Genomic DNA, 11,602 nt, shown 5'->3' on the forward strand with positions numbered 1-11,602 from the left:
CAAGAAGTACCTGATAAATGACACAGTCATGATAATCTTACTATCAAAAAATTGTTTAACAAACAGGCAACTGAGGACTGGATGAACAGAGATTTGCTTAAGTTTACAGGCCTTTACTAACAGTATTAAAAGTGCAGTGCTCCCATGAAATGTGCAAATAAAACAACGCTACTTTTAATAAATCCTTTCAAGGAAAAAATATAGTGCTCTTACGCTCTGAGGCGGCTATCCGTTGAGCAGAACCCTTTTCATTCCCTAAATTCTAAAGGTGGCCTCAGCATAACAGCCATGGGCATCAATGGTCCACTTCTAACCAAGTGTGTTTACGTGTCGAGTTTAAGCTATAGATAGTCATTCGCCTCAGTGTAACGCTTGTAGAAGGCAAGGGCTCATAACACCGACTTTTGCAGAGCGAAACTTATTTTGACAGATACGCATCCTGATTACAAGGAATGATTTCATAATCATCACCATCATCATCATCATCATCATCAGCCTATATTTATGTCCACTGCAGGAGGAAAGCCTCTCCCTGCGATCTCCAATTACCCCTGTCTTGAGCTAGCGTATTCCAACTTGCGCCTGCGAATTTCCTAGCTTCATCATTCCACCTGGTTTTCTGCCGTCCTCGACTGCGCTTCCCTTCTCTTGGCATCCATTCTGTAACCGTAATGGTCCACCGGTTATCTATCCTACGCATTACATGGCTTGCCCAGCTCCATTTCTTCCGCTTAATGTCAACTAGAACATCGGCTATCCCCGTTTGTTCTCTGATCCACACCACTCTCTTCCTGTTGTCTCTTAACGTTACTCCTAAGATTTTTCGTTCCATCGCTCTTTGTGCGGTCCTTAACTTGTTCTCGAGCTTCTTTGTTAACCTTCAAGTTTATGCCCCTTATGTTAGCACCGGTAGAATGCAATGATTGTACACATTTCTTTTCAACGACAGTGGTAAGCTCCCAGTCAGGATTTGGCAATGCCTGCCGTATGCACTCCAACCCAATTTTATTCTTCTGTAAATTTCTTTCTCATGATCAGGGTCCCCTGTGAGTAATTGACCTAGATAAACGTACTCCTTTACAGACTCTAGAGGCTGACTGGCGATCCTGAATTCTTGTTCCCTTGCCAGGCTATTGAACATTATCTTTCCGAAGAGGCAAAGTTATGATTTATTCAGAACTAATTAAACTATAAAATGAAGGAGCAATACCCGTAAATAACCGTCGAATTTAAATTGTTAGAGAGAAGGCGCAAGGAAGTCATACTTTAGAACAATATAACGAGAACGCCAACGAACACTGTCGTAGTCGGCATGGAGGAGCGACATTTGCGCACCTTCCGGTGTGATAAAAAGTCGTCGACTTAACTTCCTTCAAAGAAGATAGCTCTTGTATTTCCCGAACAACTATACATTAGTTAAATAATACGGGCGCCATGACGAGCGGGATGGCCGCTTCCGCGTTGTGCACTTCCGTCGCGCGTGCCTGTAAGAGAGGTAATCAGCGCTAGATTGTTTCGTAGCGGTAAATGTGCATTATGGCAGCATACTTTTAGACACTGCTGGCAGCAGGAAGTTTCTATTAGGGTTCGGCGCATGAAGGCAGCCATGGGCAGTTTTCCCATCGCCATTCAAGGATTTTAACACGTGAATGTGACTGTTATCAAAAAGACATTACTAATTTACAATTTTCATATTGTTTTAGCTGTGTGCGTCTGCATTAAGCAAAGCCAATTTATTTGATTTTAACGCGTGCAGAGAAAAATACTTCGTCCATTACACGGCGATGCGGAAAGCACCGAGAAATCGGAGTCCTTACCCAACGTGCTGATGTAAATAACGCACCGTGAAGAACGAATGTTAACGTTCATTTCTGTTCAGATTAAAGTTATTATCACTTCGTTTAACTTTCGGCAGCATTTAATTCGGTGCACACTATATAGGGCATCGTATCAGCGGCAGAAACAAATCAGGTAGAACTTGAACCGACGTCTTTTGTGCGCAATTGTGCGGCAGATAGCAACAATGTAGTATTTGTACCATGAAGTAAGAGTTAAGAACGTGCGCTTACAAACTTCGTCTTGTCAATTTTCCGTTCCCACGCAAAGCCAGCCTCACTGCTATGTCGAACTTGTTTCTGTCACAAGAAATTGTGCGCGTGTACTTACATAGTCGTAGAAATGAGTAGTGCCTGACAGTTTCTCTTGTCGACAAAGTGCGCTGTCTCGTACGTTTAGGAACATCATGTTTAGAAACTGCTAGCTTTAGTCTGTCCCGTTTTTCTAGCGATCTTTTCAAACTTTTTCGAGTATCCGAACGACTGCACTGCCTTATTTATTCAAACGGCGCTAGGAATAAAACAAGGGCTGCTACTACTCTGCCCTTGTTTTGTTGGGAGACGAGCAACGCCCTGAATATTGCATTCCGCGCTCAGCACACCCCATCGGGAGGGAAGACATGTCGAGCACTCGGCCGGTGAGAAAAAAGAACAAAAAGAGACGAGCGTTCTGCGTCCGCGACACGATAAAAACAAGCCAACAGCACGCGCGGGAGAGTTCAGGGGTTTGCATTGGCTGCGCGAAAGGACAGGCGCCAGCTGTTCTCCGCCGCGGCGGTAAGAACAAAAAGCGCGTGGCCAAACTCGCAGCACTAAAAAAGAAAAAGAGGAAGGAAGAGGAGAACACGATTGGACTTGTGTGTGGACGACAGCCACGGGATGCAAATGGTCGCTTTTCCTCATGCAATGCACGTCGCGCGCACGTAGAAAGTTGGTATCGGCCGTGTACACAAAGGCATGCGCCTCCCGATCCGCTTCGCACGCGTTGCTTTCCTGGCGCATTGAGTCGTCAGACTAGGAACCGTAGCAGAGCTACGTTCGCAGCGAGCGACACGCTGATAATAAAAATAAACGTGGTCACACTCTTAGGGGGAAAATTAAACAGCATCAACGCGTTGCAACGCTGCGTGCATCAGGGTGAATGGCGGACAAGAAAAATGAAGGCAAAGCGCTGTGAAGAAAAAATGCGAGTTGCGAGCCAGCAAGCAGGGCCAACGCTGTCCAGCGCGCGGAGTCCGCAGCGTGGACCGGAGGCACTCACCCGAGGCAGCATCGGCTACGGCGGAGCTGCGGCGCGGGACCGAACCAAGCGAGCGGGCCGGACCGCGGCAGGCATAGCACTGGGAACCAGCGGTCGGAGGCGATGCCAAAAAAACGCACGCCCCCTCTGCCGGTGGCGAAGCAGCACGGACCACGCGGCAGCAACTCTTCTCCTCGCGCTTCCCCTGCTTTCCCCAAAGGCGCGCCTCTCACCTTCCCTACTTCCCCAGGCGCTTCCCTAAGCGTGCAGCGCCCTTTCTTCGCCTAGCGGCCGTCCGGGAAAGTGCGCCACCTCGGAGCGGCGCGCGGAGCGAAGCGCTGCGCGGGGGAGCAGTCCCGCCCTCGTAGAAAATACAAAGTGAGGAAGGGGAAGAAAAAGGAGGAATATAAAGGAGGGAAGGAGAGGCAGCAGGATTCAGAAGGCAAGGCGGCAGGAAAATAATGAGCAAAGGGGGTGCTCCACTCAGGCGCCAGAAACCCGTGGAAGTGGCGCGGCAACTCTATCCGGGACGACGGGCTTGCACCACTGTCACGCGCTTGCGGGCTCGGCAAACATGGGCTCCAAGTGCTGCGCCGTCGCAAGTCCACTGTCCTCCGTTTCTTGGGTCCAGCCGAGACAGCTCGGAAAATGACAGGCGAACGGAGACGTGCTTACGCAACGGCAGAGCCTCACAGAGGCCATCGCCTCGGGCAGCAAGAGCTGGTGAGCTATACCGGGGCACCTTGAGATGCGAACTTGAGATTAATATCCGGCCCAAGGATGACGTGCGATGTAATAGATTCGCGACAAAAGGTGAAATCGAGTGACCTAACGTGACCTGACGGCACGTTTACAATTTACGACAGTTCTCGCATCTTTCGTATGACGACTGATTTCAACATGTTCAGGCAATACAAGCGCTTTATAAAGCTCCCCCCCTCTCTCTCTCCCACTCACACACACACACACGCACACGCACACGCACGCACGCACGCACGCACGCACACACGCACGCACCACGCACGCACGCACGCATAGAAAGAGACTCTTCAGGCAAGTGTATTAAGCCACTGCCATAAGTACGTTTGCGATCGCTAAATATTGCAAGCATTAAAATAGTGAAAGTATACTGTGATACGGTGTCGGTGAGACAGTGAAGTGCTTCTAGTTTTATGTACACAGCACACTCCGACAAACACATATACATTTACCAGTCGAATGCATCAATAACAATTCTCAACACGCGGCCGACGTCACTCGTGTGCATGCTGCAAAGCGTATTATTCGGTTTGTTCTACGGTATCAAATTTCTGAGCAGAACTATTGAAAACAAATGTTTTTGAAGCAATGTACCTTGGTCTCTAGGCATCCAACACGTTTTTTTTTCGTTATTATTTTTTTTTTTGTCAGCGCGGATAGACTGTTTTTCTTTCTCTCTTTTTTTAATCTTGATTCAAGTGACAGTGCACTGAACAGCACTCTTCCAATCAGCACTGCATCAATTTAACATTCTAGAAGCTCTATCATACTTTTATATGACAGATTGAGCTGTTCACCGACAGTGTACGTTCCTAAGCTATGCTATATACCTGCAAAAATTGTGAGATGTAGAGAACCATGCACCCTATCCCAGAGTTGCAGACGAAATGATTTACGACGTTCTAAAATTTCTGTTGCCTATTTTGGGAATTGCGCAAAAAAAAAAAAAAAAAAAAAAACGTAACGATGTCACGCTCAACCCAACCTGGTACACAGGAAGCTCTGCACGCAGTGTGCCGAGTCAGTTAAATATTTCAGAAAATTTTTATTCTTACGTACCAGTTGCACCTTTTTGGTCCAGTTTACATATAGCATTTATCCGTTATATTTTGCGCAATAAAAATGTATAGATCAAAACACTGTAAGAAACAAAGGCGAAAACATGCCAACCATGCTCGCTTGACCTGAGTTTTCCTGACATGAGTTCTCCTGAACAACATGCAACCGGATGGCGCTCACTTTTCCTTCTTCCCATGCCTGTTTCCGCCCATAAAGTAACCACGCTCCTACCTAGCAGCCTTCAAGGAAATGACTGCGGTGCATTCCTTAATTCCTTACCATTCCTTAACATTCCTTAACGTTCCTTAACAAGCGCGTTTTTACACACAACAAATAAGGGTACATTATATGAACGTTATGCGAGATGCAGGGATGATTTGTACCAACTATGATTTCAAAACGCACACAATGAATCGGCGTGATTTCATTTTCGCAGCATAGAAATGCGGTTACCCCTCACACGTATCGGAAATGTGGTTGCGCGCTTTTACTAGAGTGCCTTCACCTCTGATCTGAGTAACCTTGGCGATATACTTTTTTTTTTCAGCTGCACAAAAATTTTAAAAATTGCCCGTGGTAAACAGCACACGTATAAACCTTTAACTAAATTACTCGATGAGGCGGACACTGCTTCTATGAGAAATCAAAATGCTTAATTCAATAATTAAAAATTTTAATTACTTACTTTATGGCACATTTTTCACATTACGAATTGTAGTCAATGAATTTCACTTGGAATGAATCTTCAAGACTGCGCTAGTTTCGAGGTATTAATTTTGAAAGTGTTCGAAAAACGCATTGGCGTTCCAGTTACTTTTGTCTTCAATGCGCAAAACAGCGTTTTCTTTAAAAAGTAAGTGGAACAACAGCGCATGTTTAGCGCAAATTTGACGTCGCATATCTCAAACCGGTGCCACCCTCAGAATTCGTTCCAAGTCGATATGCTTTGAATACTCACTAGCTACAATTCGTAAATTAAAATATGCGCCTCAACGTAATTAACTAAAGAGTTAATTAATGTCATTATGCAATTTATTCAATTAGGCATTTTGATTTCTCTAGATGTAATGGCCGCCTCATCAAATAACTTGGATCTAGGGTTAGAAATTGTGCCATCTGCCAGATAAAAAAAAAAAAAAAATCGGTGCAACTAAAATAGAACACACTGTATAAAAGAGAGCTGAGTGAAAAGTGACCACCGTCTCTACTTATTCGCACAATCACTCTAGCCCACCACACAAAAGCACAATGTCATACTTTTTCGATCACCCGCCGCGGTGGCTTAGCGGCTATGGTGTCGCAGCATCGAATCCCGGCCGCGGCGGCCGCATTTCGATGGGGGCGAAATGCAAGAACGCCCGTGTCCCGTGCATTGGGGACACGTTAAAAATCCCCAGGTGTTCAAAATTAATCCGGAAATTAATCACTACGGCATGCTTCATAATCAAATCGTTATTTTGGCACGTAACACCGCAGAAATTATTTAGTACTTCTTCGATAGGCTTAGATGTGCGGGAGGAGCATGTGGCCTACGCTGGCCGATGAAGGTGAAAGCGACATTTGTGGAGACGATGTCGATGACCAGATAAAGAAAAATGGTCGGCCCTTCCACTCCATGAAGATGAATGATAAGCGAAGCTTATCACCATCCCAACAAATGCAGGGTATATGTACCCGTTCACAGTGCTGAACGCAGGCAGTTTTCCCTTGAATAAAGATTCTTTACACCTAACGCGAAATCTAAATTCACCAAGGTCTTCTTCACTAGTAGCGTAATGTTCATCCAATTCAACACTTCCAAGGCATTGTGTGCTGTTCGTTGGAGAAGATCAGACTGATGAGGGACAAGTTGTTGTCGAACCACAAACGCTTGAGCTCGATGTCTCGAGTTTGCTCGGCGACAGTGGTTAGCAGCGTCCGCCCGCCATTGCCGCTTGCGATTCTTTAAAATTAAATTGCTTCAAAATGAAATTTGTTTGTCACGTAAGACAATGAATGGCTCATATCCCCTTAAGCAATGGCTCATATCCCCGTAAACTCGGCCTCCCCATTACGACGACAGACGAGACGTGAATTCTACGCTGGAATGACGAGTGGTAACGGAGCCAGCTGTGAAAGAAAACGAGACGACGACGACGAACGCGGGAGCAATGGCACGAGTGCGTTCGCGCGGTTGCGCCGAGGGGCGCCAAGGTGCCAGCTGTGGAAGAAGACGATGACGCTCGAGCCTTTGCTGATGATGATCGTTTCTGCGAACAGACACGGGCGTTCAGGGTAGACAATAAAACGCATCGTAAATTTCTAGACGGTATCTGCACCACAGACGCCTTCACATAGACGGCGGTAGGAAGAGCGCTAAGCATTATTTGAAGACTCGCTATCTGGTAACGCTGGGTAGGGGCAGGTACGTGCATTAGACGCAGAAGACAGTCAGGCACCAATATCTCGCGGCGTAAAATGACGTCATTGCCTCGGGAGGCAAGCAGGCTGGTTCTACCGAGCACTGAAAACGGCGTGCAGAGTGACGATGAACTCACGGTCCTTGTTACGACAGCGACAGACAACGGCAGCGTTCTTTGAAACAACGAGTGTCACGAACCTTGCCCAGATGCTGCAAGTTTAAGCAAAGACAGCAAAGAGAAAACGAAACGTAGGCGGTACAGAAGGAGCAAGTGCTAGCAGTGCTCTCGCTGCTAACGACATTTCTGGTCGTGTTGCCGACTGCCCGAGCGCTGAAACCGAGAAGTCCAGCTTAGGCTTGACGCTCCGCTTCGAGAAGACCCCAGGCACGATAGCTCGCCGCAGCCGCCGAGTTCAATGACTTCGAGAGCACGGCCTAAAGTAAATATACGGAAGCAGTGGCCTCACCACGCCTTCGGAGAGTAAAAAAACTGATGGAACAAAACACACTTGGGAAACACCAGTCTCGAACCGAAATCAAGCACGGTGCGTCGTGTAATTCTCCTGCAGGAGGAACCGCGTGTGTGTGGGACGTTGGGTGCGTTTACCTAAGAGTGTGTGCGTGTGCGGCGTGCGCGTGTGTACCTGTGTGTATGTGTGTGCGTGTGTGTACCTGTGTGTATGTGTGTGCGTGTGCGTGTGCGTGTGCGCGTGCGTGCGTGCGTGCGTGCGTGCGTGCGTGCGTGCGTGCGCCGGCTTGCGTTTCTCGAAGCGATCTTTCTAGAGCGCGGTTCCGCACACCGGTAGATATGCTGCCAACAGTAAGCGACGCTGGCGTCGAGCGGTGGCAGATAAGCCCACACAAGGGAAACTGAATTGTGTGGTGCAATTTGAACAACGAATAAAACACATAAAATGTAACTGATGCATTAATGGCCTCCATGTCAAGAAATCCCGTTCTGTGCTCTTAGGAGTGACGGAACTCTTGGTTACAATGCATTTATGTATAGTAAAGTCTCCGTGGTACATATACTTAGAAGCAGGCCAGAAGTGTGGTAACATATTTCTGGATTGCAAACCTGCTGAGATGCATGACCGCCAATCGACAAGCAAACATGCATATCATGGTTCTATTTTTTAATTCCAATTCTTCTTCGTAGCGGTTGCATCCTACATGAAAAGATTAAACAACAGAGATTGTAATCATATCTGCGAAAGTACCGGAAGACTTCTCAAAAAAATTTTTTTTTTGTAAGCTTTATCATAAACAGCTATTTCTGGACACTTTCATGCAGCAATTCACCAAGCGAACCAACTCAATGTTGTTAGTTTGAAAACCTTGAAAAGTTCTTTTATTTTTTTTTTCATTTTCCCCTGCTGCATTTTCGCGCTAGTATGTTGCTCCTATGTTGTCATTGTTTCTTATAATTCCATAATGTTCACAATTTCTGCTAGGTAAAAGGAAATAAGCTGCGAAAAATATTTACTGTCTGTATACGAGGAGAGAAGACACCCCTGGATGCGCCCCGCCATGCCCCATTGAGCGGCCCATAGCGCGATGCCCCGTTGAATATGCAGCGCCCCATAGCGTCTTATAGCGCGTTGGTGCAGTCCGTAATCGAATTATTTTTCTGCGCTAAGTAAGCAGGAGCCACCCTCAAGCCTTACACAGGACAGAATAAAGTGCCCTATACATTTGTGCGCGGTATCAGCAGCAAGGATCGAGCCGCGTGGGCAGATGATTAATCGAGGGCGTTGCGAACACTTACAAAAGACTGCTTCTGCGATCGCTGCCTTGGGCGGCCGGTGAAGAGCGTTGCCATCCTGCCACGATGTCGAGAGGCGGTCTCTCGTAGTGCCTTCTACCGAGCCGCTTGTCTCCGGTTCCCAACCCGCATCATCCGCATCCACCTTATTCCACTCCCACTATTCCATGTGCCTATGCCTTTAAAATCGCCAAAGTAAGAAACGCAGGCTAAAGGCGGAGTTAAGAGAACAGACTCCCGCGACGAGACCTAAGTGGTTTCACCACTTATCATTGCGCGAAGACCGTCATGTGTCAATATTGATTCCTACAATTTCCTCTCACTTATTGTGAGGTGGAAGAGAGACTCCGACAGAGATGATCCGGAGTTGTCACTTATTCATGTACAAGTTCATAAACGGCGTGTAACGCGCATTTTCCTGTCCTGCTCGTGTGCACACGTAAAGATGCTAATGAGACAAAACATATATATATATATATATATATATATATATATATATATATATATATAGAAGGAAAGCAGTCGCACACGTACGAAAAAGCGCCTTTATTAACGTTTCGGCCGGGACACAGAGCCTTCGTCAATACATACCGGGTATTTCTGCGATGAGTTTGACCAATTTTTGAAGATCACCTGTGGCAAATAGCACATTTCTTAACCTTCAGCTGAATTTATCAAACAGGCGGACATTACTTGCAAGCGAAATCTAAATGCACATTTGACAAATTAACAAAGATCACTAATGAATATTTAAATGATTTATTATATGGCACATATTGCAGTTTACTAATTGTAGACGGTGAGTTCACCAGGCATATCCACTTATAACCAATTTTTAGGATCACACCAGCTTCGAGATATTAATTGACTGGGGTTTATTTTTAAATAAAGTTGTTATCTCTCTCTGTCTCTCTCGAAGTTGGCTAAGAAACACATGAGCTTACCAATTACTTTTGTGCTTCAGTGTATAAAATTACGTTTTCATAAAAAGTAAGTGGAGCAACATTGCATTTTTACCTCGAGTTTGACTACACATATCTCGAAACCGGCGAGATCCTTAGTATTCGCTCCAAGTGGATATGCATTGTAAACTCACTCGGTACAATTGGCAAATTGCAGTTTATACTGTAAATTAATGAAGTCAAAGATAAATGATTTTGTTGATTAGTTGATTATGTATATCGATTTCTCGGACGAGTAATGTCTGCCTCTTCGAGTGGATCCGACAATATCAAGGACTAGAATTGTGCTATCTGCCACAGGCGATTTAAAAAAAAATGCTTAATGACTTCGCAGAAACACCTGGTATATATCCTCCTTGCTATTTTAAACCTTGCTGACTTGAACGCACACTTCGATAACTAACAAATTATTGCATAACAAATTTATTGAAGATAAAGCGGTCATATTTTCATACAATTCACTTGTTCTAAAGGGCTCTAAATTGTTTGTGAATACTAGACTTAGAGAAAAAGGCCCTTGCCGAGTTCCTACCGCTGCCTGCCTGTAGAAAAGCAATGAAGCAGTGACAATAGAGGCAGGTCTATGTAGCTCTGCTTATTCAAACTTTGTCTTCTACTGCTGCCTTCGAACACTGGCCAGTGTCCCCACGCGTAAAAGTCAAATCTATACATGGCACAGACGGCAGCATAAAAAAAGCGAGGCGAAGCCGGCACCTATTCGTACGAACCGCTCTAGCATGCGATTCGGTTTTTGAGTACAGGCCTTTATTTCTTTCTTTCTTGTTGTAAGCCCCATACATTTCCTTAACTTTCTTACTGTGTGATCCTTCACCGCTATTACTGACTTCCAAAGTTGCTGTCAGAAAGTGTTGCTGAGCAACATCATTGTATCTTTGTTTTCCTGGACCGTTATACTCTTGTACTGACTTATACTGAGTTTATGGAAATAAATGTAACATAGATAGCCACGCATTCGGCGTAGAGCCAATATTCACTATTATATTCAGGTCAATAACTGCGCTCGCCTCGGTGCCGCTCAACGTAATACTTTTGCAGAAGCAATATTCCTCATTCACGAGCCTCTGGCCCACGTGGCCCAAAGATACCTTTAGCTGTTCCTGTAATAAGCACTCGCAACTGGCTGCAAGTACTGTGCGTTGATCAATATAAAACATTCACAGTGCACGTCCCTTACACAGGAAGCACCATATTTTCATTCTTAACGATCCTTGTTGCTCTACAGTTCAGACGTGATTGTGTCCATCGATACTGACATTGTCTTTTCTTTCCGCGGAAATGCCGAGCGCATCATCGCCCATCCGCACTTTTGCGGCCGCTCATCGTCGCTTCAAGGGCTCTTGGCATATATATATATATATATATATATATATATATATATATATATATATATATATATATATATATATATATATATATATATATATATATATATATAAGAAAGACAGGGGGTTAACCAGATGCAAGTCCCGTTTGATACCCTGCACTGGGAGAAGAAGGGATGCGGGGAGGAAAAGCGAGAAAGAAGGGGAGACTAAGAGCACTACCTGCACTGACACGTGA

General features: G+C 45.5%; 1 long non-coding RNA gene across 1 annotated transcript in view; it reads right to left on the reverse strand.

Moving 5' to 3' along the window:
* Positions 1-3,211, reverse strand: part of LOC119459228 (uncharacterized) — a 207,059-nt gene extending 203,848 nt beyond the window's left edge. Inside the window, exon 1 of the long non-coding RNA XR_005193588.2 lies at positions 3,097-3,211. This is a non-coding gene — a long non-coding RNA (uncharacterized LOC119459228). The remainder of the gene's footprint in view (positions 1-3,096) is intronic.
* Between the last annotated feature and the right edge of the window lie 8,391 nt (positions 3,212-11,602).

This window comes from Dermacentor silvarum, chromosome 1 (assembly GCF_013339745.2).
Source record: "Dermacentor silvarum isolate Dsil-2018 chromosome 1, BIME_Dsil_1.4, whole genome shotgun sequence".
NCBI classification, from domain to species: domain Eukaryota; kingdom Metazoa; phylum Arthropoda; class Arachnida; order Ixodida; family Ixodidae; genus Dermacentor; species Dermacentor silvarum.